At 40.4% G+C, this 14,348-nt stretch overlaps 2 long non-coding RNA genes across 3 annotated transcripts; one reads left to right on the top strand and one right to left on the bottom strand.

Moving 5' to 3' along the window:
• Positions 1-483: 483 nt before the first annotated feature.
• LOC143335179 (uncharacterized) lies at positions 484-4,232 on the bottom strand. Of its 2 annotated transcripts, XR_013078406.1 has the most exons (5): positions 4,126-4,232; positions 3,560-3,707; positions 1,641-1,808; positions 1,081-1,158; positions 484-627 (listed from the first exon to the last, which is right to left on the bottom strand). It is a non-coding gene; the product is annotated as an uncharacterized LOC143335179 (long non-coding RNA). The 2 variants fall into 2 exon arrangements; XR_013078405.1 differs by lacking the exon at positions 4,126-4,232 and having other exon boundaries at positions 3,560-3,848.
• A 181-nt stretch (positions 4,233-4,413) lies between these two features.
• Positions 4,414-13,542, top strand: LOC143335178 (uncharacterized). The gene is made up of 3 exons (XR_013078404.1): positions 4,414-4,428; positions 4,513-12,594; positions 12,676-13,542. It is a non-coding gene; the product is annotated as an uncharacterized LOC143335178 (long non-coding RNA).
• Positions 13,543-14,348: the final 806 nt, after the last annotated feature.

Below are 14,348 nucleotides of genomic sequence, written 5' to 3' on the forward strand. Positions count from 1 at the left end.
CGCAGCATCAACTGTGGCTGGATCTCAACCACTATGTGTACCCATAGTTACCGTTGCTAACGTAGGATTGGACAGTAGCAGTTTGAGGGGCCTGGAAAGTTGTTTTTTTTTTGTCGTTTTTTTTTTTTGTTTGTTTGTTTGTTTTTCTGAATCATAGTCAAACGCCGGAGATCCGGCACGGTGCCGGAATACTTTAAGCCCTGTGTTACAGATATTTAAAATATCTGTTACATTTTTTTAAAATATCTGTATAATAGGCATATGTGAACAATTGTCATGCTCCCAAACCTCTGATAGAAATGTCAGACATTCACAGGTTAATACCACACAGTGAAACTCAGCGGTATAAACTCTTCAAAAGAGACATAGCTGAAAAATGTGGTCAGTCTACTTCTTAAGTTTAATTTTATTCCATTTATGAATTTTGTAGTAAATATTCATATGAATAAAAACATGGAACACTTACTGCCATTCTTTGTTTTTTAATTGCTGGCAAAATATGTAAATAACACCCAGAAAGGACCACCAACAATACAGAAATCTTGCCTCCTTTCCTCCATGGCGTAAGGCACTGCTGTAGACAAAGCATGTTTGAACTGAACCAGGAAATGTCTCTTTGGTAGCTTTCTACAAAAAAAGAACACAATTAACCTTCTATTGAAGCTTACAGCTGCTATGAACAGTGTTTTTAGCAGGTCTGTCTACATAAAGCAATGTAAAGAATTTACATCACATTTACATTAATACAAGTAACTATATATGAGACCTGTTTCATTGAGCTCCCATTCAAACATAACTTCTCAATAGTTCAAAAACCAGATTCAACAACTTAGGGTTACATGTGTAAGAACAACACTATGCTTAAATGTTCTCTAAATGTTCACTAATGTTCTCCTCCTGAACATTAGTGCTAACAAATGCTATGGCTAACTTTTTTTCTGCTAAGGTTTTTACAAACAAGTTATGGTAATTTCACTTCACACAAACTGAATGTTTTAATACAGTGAAAATTTAATTTTTGTACTGGACATAAGTGAGACATATACTTGATTCCAAATAAAACAATAAGTGTGTAATTACCTGTTGGAAAGATGAAGTGGATCTCTCGCTCACCTCTGGGTCGGCAGAAGGTTGAGTCGGGATCTGAACACTTGATGTCTGCAACAAAACACAACAAAACAGTGTCAGAAATATCATGTATTATAGATCAGAACTAATACACTGATGATCATATTTGTTTCAGAAGACATAATTCACATGAGCATCTGGGTTCATTATGCCACACTCCACAGACAGACTCTGTACAGTATCTGCTACCTACAATATGAGGACAATCTAACACACACACACACACGACAGTCACAGGGTCAGACCTTATGAGGACGTCACCTGAAACGCACTCAAGACTCTCACAGCCTGAAACAATATGAGGACATGACGACTGCACACATGTAGAGTTCCTGACTTCTAACTTCTCCTGTTGTTGTCAAAGAAAGCTTTAAACCCAACAGTGATGTAAATTGATGTTTATACCTTGAAATTACTATCAATCAATCAAATTTCATTTTCATAAGCATCTTTTTATGTCCTAATACTTAACAGATCTTATACTATACAATCTATGAAAAGGATTTACTCACCAGAGCTCGCCACTGACATTCTCCATAGTGATAGGTTATTTCACTCTCTACTTGGATGTTGTCAATAGCAAACAAGCAACTGTCAACTTTTTCATTTTGCAGTTTGGGGACTTGTGGTCATCATTAACCAACCGGCCCAGGGAGCCATCTTCACGGGAGGCATCAATGCTGAAATTGAACAAGGAAACATATTGAAGTTTTCTCCATTAAAACTATAATGGTGTAAAAAAACAACTGATCTTTCACAGGCCTTTCCTTAGCACCATGTGCTATTGTTCCATTCAAAATCAAACAGGAAAGCATTTTGCTTCTCTGTGTACTCTTTCTGCCTCTTGTCCCGTTCATATTGCGAGATTAACTCCCCACAAAGGATCCCTTTTCAATTGATGCACAGGCAAATACACCACGTCCTATAACACCAAAATTCACAAATTAGTGTCAAGTAATTCAACTCAAATCAGGTATACTAACTGAAGGTGATCAGCTATTCACAAAACATGTGCAGAACAAACAAACATAAGACTGTTGAACAGTGAGATAAAAATTTGAATGATAATGTTTAGGACTGCTACAACGAATGGATACAATAGATTTAAAAAAAATGCTTATCAAACATTAAACTAAAATAGCTGGCAACAAATTTCATTATGGATTTGTTGTGTTGTACAATTATGACGTTGCTCACAGCGTCAAAGAACTGTTTACATCGTGTGTCGATAGCTAAGCAGAGCATATGGCAACGCACTGTTGACACACCGGAGGCAGATAAAACGGTTTGACCAAAAACAACTGAAGCATGAGAGCCTTCTTACTGATTAAAACTACATTAGCTAAGATTTTTGTCCATTTAATCTTGTGTTTCATTTTGAAGTGAAGAAATTCACATCAATTCAATCTCATGAGGGCTGGGGCAGCTCTCAGGCTGCTGCAGACACAGAAACACTGCTCTAATGCTGACATGCTCAAAAGTCTGTCTATACTTCACTGAAGTCTAAGTAAACTTCACGTGAAACAGTATACTCGATGTTCATGTCCATAAGCACAACATGTCTTCTAAATGTGTGGGTGGAAACAGGAGCAATCATTCCAAACATTTGGTGAGAGTTCATTACAGGTAGACAGACTGCCTCACTCGGTACATCTTTCCTCACAAACACAAACTTTCAATGATTACTAGTAACCATTAGTTTAGCAGTTATTTAACCATACCATTCATAAATACATTCAGGAATGTTGTCTAGAAATTTACAGTCTCAGTTTCCGAGAGCCCAGAGCTCCTCTGTATGGAAAATAATTATGATCAAAATTAAAAGTCCAAATAAGATATACAAATACAAGATATGCTTTTTATTATACTAGGAAGTGCAATCAGGCTGTAATTAAACTAAAAAGACAAAGGAAGTCAAAACAGCAAATAAAATTAATAATGTATAATAAAAAGTAAAATGTGAATATGAAATTTAAAGGGAAAAAATAAAAAAGTGAAATTTAAAATTCAATATTGAAATTTGAGCATACATTGTCAAGAGGAAATCTATGAAAAGAAATTCTCCCTGTCAAGTGTGGTCATTTCCACCACTGGGTAGAGTTACTATTTTAAGCAAGCTTGTTATTTTATTTAACCTTTAATATAACGGGCAAAAATACGGATTTTTATTATAACGATGTATTATTACTATTTAAAAATGAATATGTTGGTGTTCAAGCAACATAAAAATACCTGTTGTTTTTGCACTTTCTTGCACTAACACAGTCAGTTTTAAATAATGTTTTGTTTTGTAATATAGTGATAGAAATAAAAACATGTTTTTAATCTGATCAGTCGATTAATTGAAGAAATAATGAAATCGATTGTCAAAATAATCGTTCGTTGCAGCACAATGTTGATGCAGTAACCATTTGAATGACATAGAACATACCTTTATAGTCATTGATTCACAGGGCCTTTAAACACGGCTTGTTACCTCCGGATGAAATAAACAGAGCAGCCTCAGCTTCAGGACGAAGTCTGGCTCTTCTTTTTGACATGCTCTTCACTTGGCCACGGGCTCCTCAACCTTTTAACATCTGTGTTAAAGAACAGTTAAACAATTCAGACTATCTCTGTCGGTGAAGACGAAGAAAAAGTTTGTTTGGAGAATCTTTGCTGCAGCACCGCGTGTCCTTTCCATTATGTTCAACTAACTAGCTGGCTTATGAGTTGACTTAAACTCAATGTCTGTGTTTAAGTCTGTCGACCAATCAGATGCTGCATTACTGACCTGCTGACCAACCAGAGGCTGTGTTTCTCATGCGTGCCGCAGCATTGATCTCACGCGCATCACGCTGTGGAGTAACGTTCTCTTTCCATACCAACAGGTAAAATAATGAGTAGACGAGCGTTAATGTCGTCAATAGTGTTCGTTATTTTACACGGAGATTTGCTGGAAGCGCTGTTAGAAGACTGACAGCCTCACCTGATGTGAGGGCTGGTCTCAGCTCTCACCTGCACTTTGGAGTCGCACAGTGACGCACAGAGAGGCTCCGGCGCTGTTTGAGGAGTTCCGTTTTCACAGAGGAGTTTTTTCTGCTTTTTTCTGAAGTGGCCTCACGATATAAACTTCTGAAAAAGTGTAGCAGCATAGAAATATTGTCTATTTATCTATGCACTGCTGCACGTAATGAGCCGGGCGACGGCCAATCAGGGAAACGAGCGGCGTATAAAAGCGACAGCTCGTTCCCCGGGTCCGTCCTCTCTGCACTTCACCTGACGCGTCATTTCCGGGTCAGAGCTGTCGGTCTTCAACAGGTATGGCTGCTCACTGCTCCTTTTTGCTGGCTGGTAGGCTATTCCGATTGCTCACCATGCTCACGGTAATGGTGTGCTCCGTAGATTGCTGTGCGCCGCTTCGTGCCCCCCTGAGTTTACTCCTGTGCGTGGCCTTTGTGTGGTAAGTATCCTCTCTCTCTGCGCTGGCGTTATGGTGCTTGCTATAACGTGGCTAATGCCAGTATGGTCGCAGGTTGAGAGCTCTGGTGACTGTCTGCAGCCCTCTCGCTTCCCTTGTGTGTGTGTGCGCGTATGTCCATCTTCAACAGGTGAGCATTTAATCTTATCCGTAGCCGCATCATCATCAGTTCCTTGGCTTAGCAATGCTAACGCTGTTTTGAACAGGTTAAACGGCGATCAGGCTGCAATAATCAGCTGACTGGGGCCACTGCTGTTTTGTCTCCACAAGAAGTTTCCTCCGCGTTGTTCTGGCGGAGCGAGTGGTCTTGCCACGGCGGCTCGGCCCGCGAGTCTAATAAAACTTTTTAACCGGGGTTGCGTCCTTCTTAACCGGATGCGTGTGTGTTTCCTACTCTCCCTACCCCTGTGTTATTTACATTAGATTTATTTGGTTGTATTTGGTTTATTTTGATTTTGTACTCATTCTTTCATCCCATTTATTTAGTTATTTGACTTAGTTTCATTTCAATTGTCTCCTCTGTTTCTTATGTTTGCTGGGTTAATTTGAGGGGTTTGTCCCTTGGTATCGTTTGTTATAAGTTCTAATTTAAATGATTTATTTTTGTATATTTTTGGTTAAGAGTTTACTTTGTTTGAACTTTGGTTTGATTCTGAATGATTTTGTTGGTTTCTCTTCTGTTGTTGTCCCTGTCCCGTTAATTTGTTTTCCCCCTTTTCAGCTGCTGGAGGCCGGTGGTGGTGACGGTGCCGGTGAAAGGTGGTGGTGTCCTCCGGTTTGTGTGCTGTGCTCCCCTGGGATTTGGTCACTTCACTGTCCATCACGTGTGTGTGTGTGGGTGTTTTAAGTTGGTACTACTTTTTCATATTTGTTTGGCTCACTCCCCCCTTCACTAGCACTCGCCCACCCCGATGCCTCAGCTCCTGATCAGGTCCCCCTTTTTCCTCCCTGTGTGAATGGTTTGCTTTTAAAAAGGACAAGTTTATTAAAAAAGCATCTAAATTTATTACTGACGGCGAAGATGACGGGTTATTTTCTCAAGGATGATAAGCTGGCTCACTAAGAGGGCCTTGATCCAACTGAACAGTAAGTGTCCTCTAGTTATCTTAAGTGTATGACATTAAAATGAAAATATGTATGTGGTAGTTTTCATAATCATCTTAATATTTGGTATTAAGTTGCACAATCAAATTCACTGCCCTCTTCATGTTCACGAGCACGTCAACTGCCCCTTACCTTGGTAAAACACTGCAACAGTTTGAAAACAATTGTTCTTCTGTCATTATGAGTTATTCAAAAGTGACAAAAATTATTTATGGATTTATGGATAAAACATTTGACAAGTAATATTAGATTCCATTGTATTGTCACGTTACATACCCATAATACACTAAACAAAAATATGAATTTTATTTATATGAACGAATACATGAATGATACCTGAAATGCATTTATTAAGATGGATTGATTTATTTTACTTGGCAGTCATTCCCAAGGCTGCACTGTTGCAAGACAGTCTTGAGTATATTACAAAAAGATTATTTTCTTTTCAGTATTTGTTTTCATGTCTTAATTAATTTGGCGGTTGGCAGATTGTATTTTTGTCTATTTCGTGGTCAAACCAAGGAAATTGCTAAGTCTTTTCCAGAAAGATCTCTCCTCTTTCTTGACATCCTTCTCCGCACAGGCTACAGTCTCCTTTGCAGGTTCTGTGACAGTGGACATTTCACTATCCTTGGCTCTTCCTCTTTCTTCGAGATGAAGTCTACTCTCCCTCTCCTTAGAGAGCTCATCTGTCAGATGCTGACACTTGTCCCAGATCAACTTGATTTCATTAAAACATAATTTTAGTTCCTCTTGACGTTGTTGTTCTAGCCTGTGGATCGCACTGGACATCTCATAATCCTTGACTTTCAATGTTTCTTTCAGAGTAATGGTACAGTTCCTATTCTTGCAGAGCAGCTTGCTCATATTTTGAATCTGGCCCCAGAGCTTGTTGTTTTTATCGACCTGAAATTCCAGGTTGGTGGTGAACTTGCTGGTGTTCTGCTCCAGCGAGGAATTGTGTTTCCTTGCTTCTTGGAGCTCAGTTTTCAGCCCCTCCTCCACCTGTTTGGGAAGGCCCTCCCTTTCTGTCTTGCCTACAAAGTTGTATGTCAGGTCCCTGGTCCAGTTGAAGCAACCCTGGGCCCCTTGCCTCCACATTCGTCTCATAGCCATCTAGTTACCTGAGGTCTTCACTCACTACTAAGTATGACTTAAAAAAGTCTCCTTGTTTTTGTAGCAGAACCAATCTGTAACTGACCCTCTTCTAACCTCTTTACATTCCTCAGGAGAAGTGGAGTGATAAAACAATCGGACTTCTAAGAGTTATAGACCATTTGGAAGGTTCATGGAAAGGTGTGAGCCCAGGGAGAGACAGGATGTCTGGATTAGAGACATCTTCTCACATTCTTTCAGGGCAACAAGAGTCACTGATAACACTTTTGCTTCTAATTTACATCTGTTCAAGACGTCCTCATGGAGGTGCTAAGTCTTTCTTGATAGCCCATGGGAGTTCAGGATAATAAAACTGCCTGGGTGGACAAATGCCATTTCTCCAAGGAATCTACAAACCAGATAATGCTGATGGGTTGTAAATTAGACCCTCCTGAAGTAAGCTGTTCTGTATGTCTGTGTGCCTTATTATTATCTTACCAGAATAACCAATTCTCTATTTTGAATCTAACTATGGATGTTATTACATTGCTAAGCTCATGATCTGTATGAAAACAATGCTTTCCCGATGTTTCTAGCTCCCAGGATGACAAAACTGTGAATTTAACTAGTTCAAAGGTTTTCTCTGAATTTCTACCATGGAGCCATACTGCCATCTAGGGGTCCAGGGCAGTTGAGTTTGCTTAGTATAAGAACGTTATTAATAAAGTAACTGTAATAGTGGTAATCGCTTTGGCAACTATAGTATGCCCTTCTTTATTTCATTGTTACATTAAGTAGTTATGCTTTGGACCCTCAGTTATGTTAGAATGAGTATTAGAAAACTGTTATCGTGAATGTTGTTGTTGAAGTGTCATTGAAAACAGATTATGTCAAAATATATCAGATTGACCATAGTGAGAAGCAGATGAGTCCCTCGTATGAATCTTTAATTAATTCCCGCTCCGTAGGATGAAATTCTGCCGCTCGCCTGTGAACCAACCTACATGCCTGACATCCTATCGATTAGACACACCCTGGAGCGGTGATAAAAGTTAGAAGCGCGCATCAGATAGTTAGTTCGCTCCTAAGTTTTCCCTGAAAGTTCGTGCTTTGAACTTTCTCCTGTCTCTTCCGCGGAATTTCTTTAAGTTCTTTGTCTTTAGTAATTTTGTTCCGTCGTTTTCTCAGTCTTTGGTTGCTGCTCATAAGCATACAGAGTAGTTGATCTAATTCTGCAGAAAACGCATTTTTTGTTAATCTTCGTGAAACGTTAATTTTCACTCATCAAGCCAAGCCGCATAATTCCTATTTTTGTTGTTAAAGTCTAGTCATACAATAATAATTTTGAAGACATTTTCGACCGGCCATCGAAGAGTTTCTCAATCTTATTAGTAATCAAAAGCCTTGCCAAACGGCAAACAACGAACTGACCGCACCGAAGACCTGTAGCCTGCTGCTGACCCGCTGATCCGGGTTAAAGAACCATCAGAAGCCGTTCCTCGTCTGTAACCGACACCGAAGACCCTCAGCTCCCGAGACATCCCTGTCCAGCACCAGCTCTCATCAGCGGTTCGCTTGGTCCGTCCGGCAGACTGTTGTACGGGCCAGAGTGACTGACCATGGCGCGGAGCCTCTTCGTGTTAGTTCGGAGCAGACCTCTACAGGAACATCACTGACAAAGTAGGCATATTTAAGCGGTTTTGAATAAGAGTTGGTCCGTGAGGTTGAGATATTGTTAATTTGTCTAAATTCTTTAAATCGTTCATTCAATAAATTAACTTCATATTCGCGTCCCCATTTCCCCGTTAAAACCTACTTCTCACTATTGCCAAACTCATTTTACCATCCTCTTGCCATAAGTTCCTCTGTGCAGTGTTTGTGTTAATCTACCTCATCCATATAATCTATCGTATTATTCATGATTCGTATTCATCTCATTATTGTGTTTAATAAATAATCTTTTGCATACAAGTCATTGTCCGACGGTGTCCTTTTGAGCTGGATAGAAGCAATCCCTGTACTGAGAGTTCACGCCTTAGATTATCAGACTGATCTACTGTTGATTCATTCGTTCACTACATCAGCATTAACAGATATAATATACAAAATCCTTCTTAGCTGAAAAAGGTTGGTGCCCTTAGTAATATTAACAAATGTAACATTAATTTAGAGGTAATTCCCCTACATTTTTCTTCTTCAAACCAATGAAATGGCAAACTCTGTTCCACAAATATCTCTTTCTTGATGTACTTCTACTCACACTGGTCTACTTCACAGGTTACAGTGTATATTTATCTATCTAGATCTATGACATCACGCACAGATCAAAGCAAGCATCAAAGACATCAAAGCAACAGTTCAGTTACCTGTCCTCCATAGTTAATGTTGCCATGACGACAACAGAGCAAATGTAGTAGAATAACTAGTGGTTTATTGATCACGATTCTTTGTTGTTTTTATTTAAAAAACAACTAAGAATCGTGATCAATAAATTTAAATAATGCTTTTTTCAGTTTCACACAGAAGCAGACAAAGCAAAATCTTTCTTTAAAAAAAAAAGTCCACTTTATTACTGTAAAATGGTTATTATCATAGAACTATACAATATAGAATGAAAACCCTGAAAATTACAAGCACAGAAATGACTTGGACAAGTGAATGTCTTACAAAAAAAAATCTTTTATTAAAGTCAATGCAGTATCCAACACATTCAGTAACTGACAAATGCAGAATCATTTCATTTTTGCAGAATACATAAAAAACATGATCCATATGAACACCATTCCTCGTGCTGAACAGCTTCTCAGTCTGCATGTCCTCATCCATGTACCCTAAATTCAGTTTCTTTTTTTCTTGAACTATGATAAGAGGTGCCTATATCACGTGCCATTTATTAAAGCCACTCCATAACTCAACTCACTATTACCCTGAATGTAGATGTTGTAATTAGTGGGAGCCCTGCTTGTTTCTCTTCAACCAGGAGGCTTCATTGTCTCATTTGCGAGCCTGTCGCCGCATATTACGCAGAGCGGACTTGGTGTGTGATAATCACCTGAAGTGATAAACCCATATTTTAAGTAGGACTGCTGATAATGTCTCTTCAATGCAGCTTTCTTTTTCTTGGAAGTTGTAGGCTCTTCTTCTTCTGTCTCATCATTTGGCCTTCTCCCCTTTCTGAAGAAGCTCCCCAAAGACTTTGTTTTTTACACATTTTTGCTAGCTTGCAAGCTTAGTTTTTTACTACCGTATCATGTGACCGAGACGACCGGTTTGACATGTGTTCAGAGGCACAGGCGGATGCACCTGATTTTCAAAATAAAACTTCTTTCAAGACTCTGATGCTCAATAAAATATTTTTTGTTCAGTCTCTCAGCGCGGCCCAGTACCAAATGGCCCACGTTGGGGACTGCTGTTAAATTGCTCAGCCCACTGTTTGCCCACTGACATTTCATCTCAAACAGTGATATTACATCTCACTTCAGGCCTTTGTTTAGCATCAATTATAAATTCTTGACTTTATTTACCTGATAGTGCCAGGCACAAAGACAAGTTCGACGAACGTGAAGACCTGACAGGCCGGGTCGTGTGTGCAGGCTCTCTGACATTCCTCATAGTCTGCTGTGGACAAGGTTTGGTAGTTTGCCCTTGGGCAGTGGCGTTGCTATGGTCTCTTGGGGCTCCAAGCAAGAAATCCCTGGGGCCCCCATCCCACCCGTGCACGCTGCAAAAATTTGGTTTTTGCACACATAAATGCACAATTTCTGGGACATTTGGGATGAATACTGAAAAAATAAATTAGTGGTTCTCAAAGTGAGGTCCAGGGACCAACAGAGGTCCCTGAAGCCCAGGCCTATCAATATGTATTGTTGTAAATAAGTGGCCAGGGCCCCCCGAGTGGTCGGGGGCTCCAAGCAACTGCCTGGCTTGCCTGTCCTCAAGCCCCGCCCCTGCCCTTGAGAAGTTCACATGATGATACACCTGAGACAGACAGGGCTCTTACAGAAAGACAGCCCAACAGATAATAAAGGTGAGCTTTGCCTGATATCATTCATTGCTAATGGATATCATGGTGGATTAAAGTAGTTATATGTCCACGTGGGTCTGGGTGGCAGGGTTTGAGAGAAAAGCCAGAGGTGACACCCAGCAGTGGAGTCTGAACAGTGAGCTGTCCAGAGGGACTGCTTTATTTGTCATCATGAGGAGTGTGTCATGATACTATGTTATTCATTCATTTGTCTGCATGTTTTTAATTGAGCTCACGTGTCCTCAACAAGATAATTGGTTAGATTGCATGTCTCTGTTCTCTTTGGTTGAGGCGGGGTGCAGCCTGGACAGCTCAACACTCTGTCACACAGCTAACACAAACAAAAGACAACACTTTGATTCATATAGATGAATTGGAAGCACAGCTAACCTGCTTTTGTGCACATTTAGCACCGTATAATCAAGGACCTCTTGTGGCTGCTGTAAGTCACAATTAAAAAAAAAAAAAAAAAAAAAAAAATCTTTTACTGCTCTGGTTTATGTTGTCATTGTCAATATATATGTCATTGACTCCTCACTCATCTTAACCAGCAGGTGGGGGCTGCAAGTGATCAACAACTGCTTCACTTTGTCCTCAGACACACCAGGGGCCCGTTGCACAAAAGTAGGATTAAGACATCCAGGATAAGTGACTGAGCTGAGTTCAACCAATCCAAAACATGAGCATCCAGGCTTAATCGGTTGCACAAAGACCAAGCCAGGATGAGCAGACACGGATTCATCAAGCCAGGTAAAACCTATCCTGGATAAGTATGTGCACGCGGCTTCCTCAAATAGACCTCGCCATCGATCACAGATTCACCGATTCACCATGGCAACTAGAGCGGCGTACTTTTCCCCGTCGGAGGCAGAAATCCTCATGGAGGCTTACGAGGAGATAAAGGACCAAATTAAAATGAAAGGCAACACCGCCACAGTTATAAAAACAACAAGAGAAAGCATGGCAAAGTATTGCAGACCACTTGAATGCGTAAGTAGCGAACAAACACACACTCACTGCTCCACTGAAACCATCACAATTACAACCCAAATAGTTAATCAACATCTCCGAAAACATAGTTGTACTCTGATTATGAATCAGTTGAAATTGTAAGTGAAATTGACTGCAGATGTGAGTGAAATTGTGTAAATGAAACTCCATCAGACTGTATAAGTCCTTGATAATTTCCCGTTGGGATAAATAAAGTTGATCTTATCTCATGTGTGTTGTTTTATTAGCATATATAAAAGTGTGTGTGTGTGTATATATAGATTAAACATGACTGGGACATGGCAGCAAGTCAAGATTAAATACAAGAACATCTTGCAGAATGATAAGTGCCCTGACTAATACTTAAGAATGCACAATAACCACTTTTTACATCATAGCTGATGACACAGCTATGATGTCACTCTATTTATGAGGTTGTGATGATGACATTTTGTATTGACAGGTGAATTCTCTGGTGTGTTGCTGGGGGACAGGGGGTATGCCTGCCAGCCTTTTCTCCTGACACCGTACACAGACCCCCTGTCAGGCAGGGCTCTGTCTTCCCCTTTTTTTCCCTGTGTTTTCCCTGTGTTTCCTTGCCCCCTTGTGGTCTTGTCTGTCTTCCCCTGTCTGTCCAGGTCCGTGTTGGGAGGCTGCACCTGTTCGGCAGCTCCTCCTACCCGCCTCCTCTCACACACCTGCAAGTCATCACCTCATCACCTCCTAATCAGCTGCTGCATTTAACCCCGGGTCTTCTCTCCAGTATTCGTCAGATCGTCTGCTTACCTCCGTGGTATTCAGTGTTCCTCTGCCAGCCTTCTGATCCCCTGTGTCTTTTCGGTCCGCTGACCTATGCTCTGTTTTTCTTTTGTAGGAGCTTCTCGCCCTGTGGATAGCCCTCAGCCCAGCCTCGGTTGTGAGAGGAGTTGGAGCTCGGATTCATCAGAGCGTGTTTTTGCTCTCGCCTTGTTTTCTTCCCGTTTTGGTGGACACCCTTGGTTGAACTGTGCAGAGTGGTTTTTGTGCTCTCGCCTTTTGTTTACCCATTTTTGTGGACACCCTTGGTTAATAAATCCTTTTTGTTTCTACCTGCCTGTGCCCTGTGTTCTCTCTGAAGCCTTCACTGTGAGTTCGCCTTCCTCTGGTCTCAGGGTGTTCGTACACCCAACACCCCCAGGAAGCATAGCAGGCCTACAATCATGCCCATGCCAGGACGAGGGCCAGGATTGAAATGACCTTTGGCCTCCTGAAGGCATGCTTTCATTGTCTTCATGACTTACGGGTCAGCCCTTTGAGGGCATGTGACATCACTGTGGCCTGTGCTGTCCTCCACAATGTGGCCTGTCTGAGGAAGGAGAGGGCCCCCATAGTGCCATCACACATGGACTGGGACAATCCTGCCATCTTCCCAGTGGTCGGCTGGTCAGGGACCAATGTGTGTTGAATTATTTTAGTTAACATGCATGCTTTAAATTTCAGTTAAATATGTCTTGCATTGGCAGAGACGCATGCTGTGAATTCCAGTTATTAAAATTCATTTGTCTGTCCATTTGTCGTGTACAGATTTGTCCTGCATTTATTTCAGTGTGCAGACATGTGGGGTGTATTATATACAGACCTTTGAATGTGCATTTATTCTTGTGTTGTAAAATATGCTTTGATTCTGTGCTTTCTACCTTGTAGAGTCACTGTGTGACTTCAGTTTTGAAAGGAACTGATGCTTTGATTTATCCTTATTCAATAAAGGAACATCATGTTACTCTTTTGATGTGTATTTTATATCTAGTCTATGGGAAACTGTCTATCTAATGATTGCAACATCATCTAAAATCATCATTTATCTACAATGACAGTGAATCTAGTTGAAAGTGATAACAATGTGTAGTGGAATAACTTTTGGTTTCCATTTGTGATGACTGCTGACTGAGATAAGGGATGACATTAAATAGATCCTGGAACTAAGCCTGGTCTGGAGCAGGCTAGCTCCACAGAATAAATCTCCATGGTAACTTATCCCATAACATATCCCACTTTCCACTATCCTGCTTTTGTGCAACCGGATCACGGATAAGTTGAGCCAGGATAACCAACATATCCCGGCTTCACCCTCCTGTTACCTTCAAATGTACTATCATCTTTTATCCTTGGGGTCAATTTGACCCCAGCATATTTAAATCTCCAGAAAATGGTTATAATTAAAATGTTACCCAAGTTTATGTGCCAGACACTTTGTTTGTTGACTACCTAAATAGCCCTTTAAATAAAACCACGCCCCCGACCCACCCCCCTTATACATCCATAATACCTGTTACGCGACTATGGAGAAATATGCAGATCACCATAAAATCTTACTGATTGACCTAAAATTGAAAAAAGATATCTTTTTGGTGTTTTAATGACTTTATATTATTTCTAAGTACATATTTTTGTTATCTATAACATTTGGAATTAAAAACAATTTCTGTTATCAAGAATAATAACAAATATTATGTTCGGCGTTTGACCCCAGCAAAAAAAAAACACAGTTTAAAAAATTTTGAAGGATTT

Source organism: Chaetodon auriga, chromosome 17 (genome assembly GCF_051107435.1).
Source record: "Chaetodon auriga isolate fChaAug3 chromosome 17, fChaAug3.hap1, whole genome shotgun sequence".
Classification (NCBI taxonomy): Eukaryota; Metazoa; Chordata; class Actinopteri; order Chaetodontiformes; family Chaetodontidae; genus Chaetodon; species Chaetodon auriga.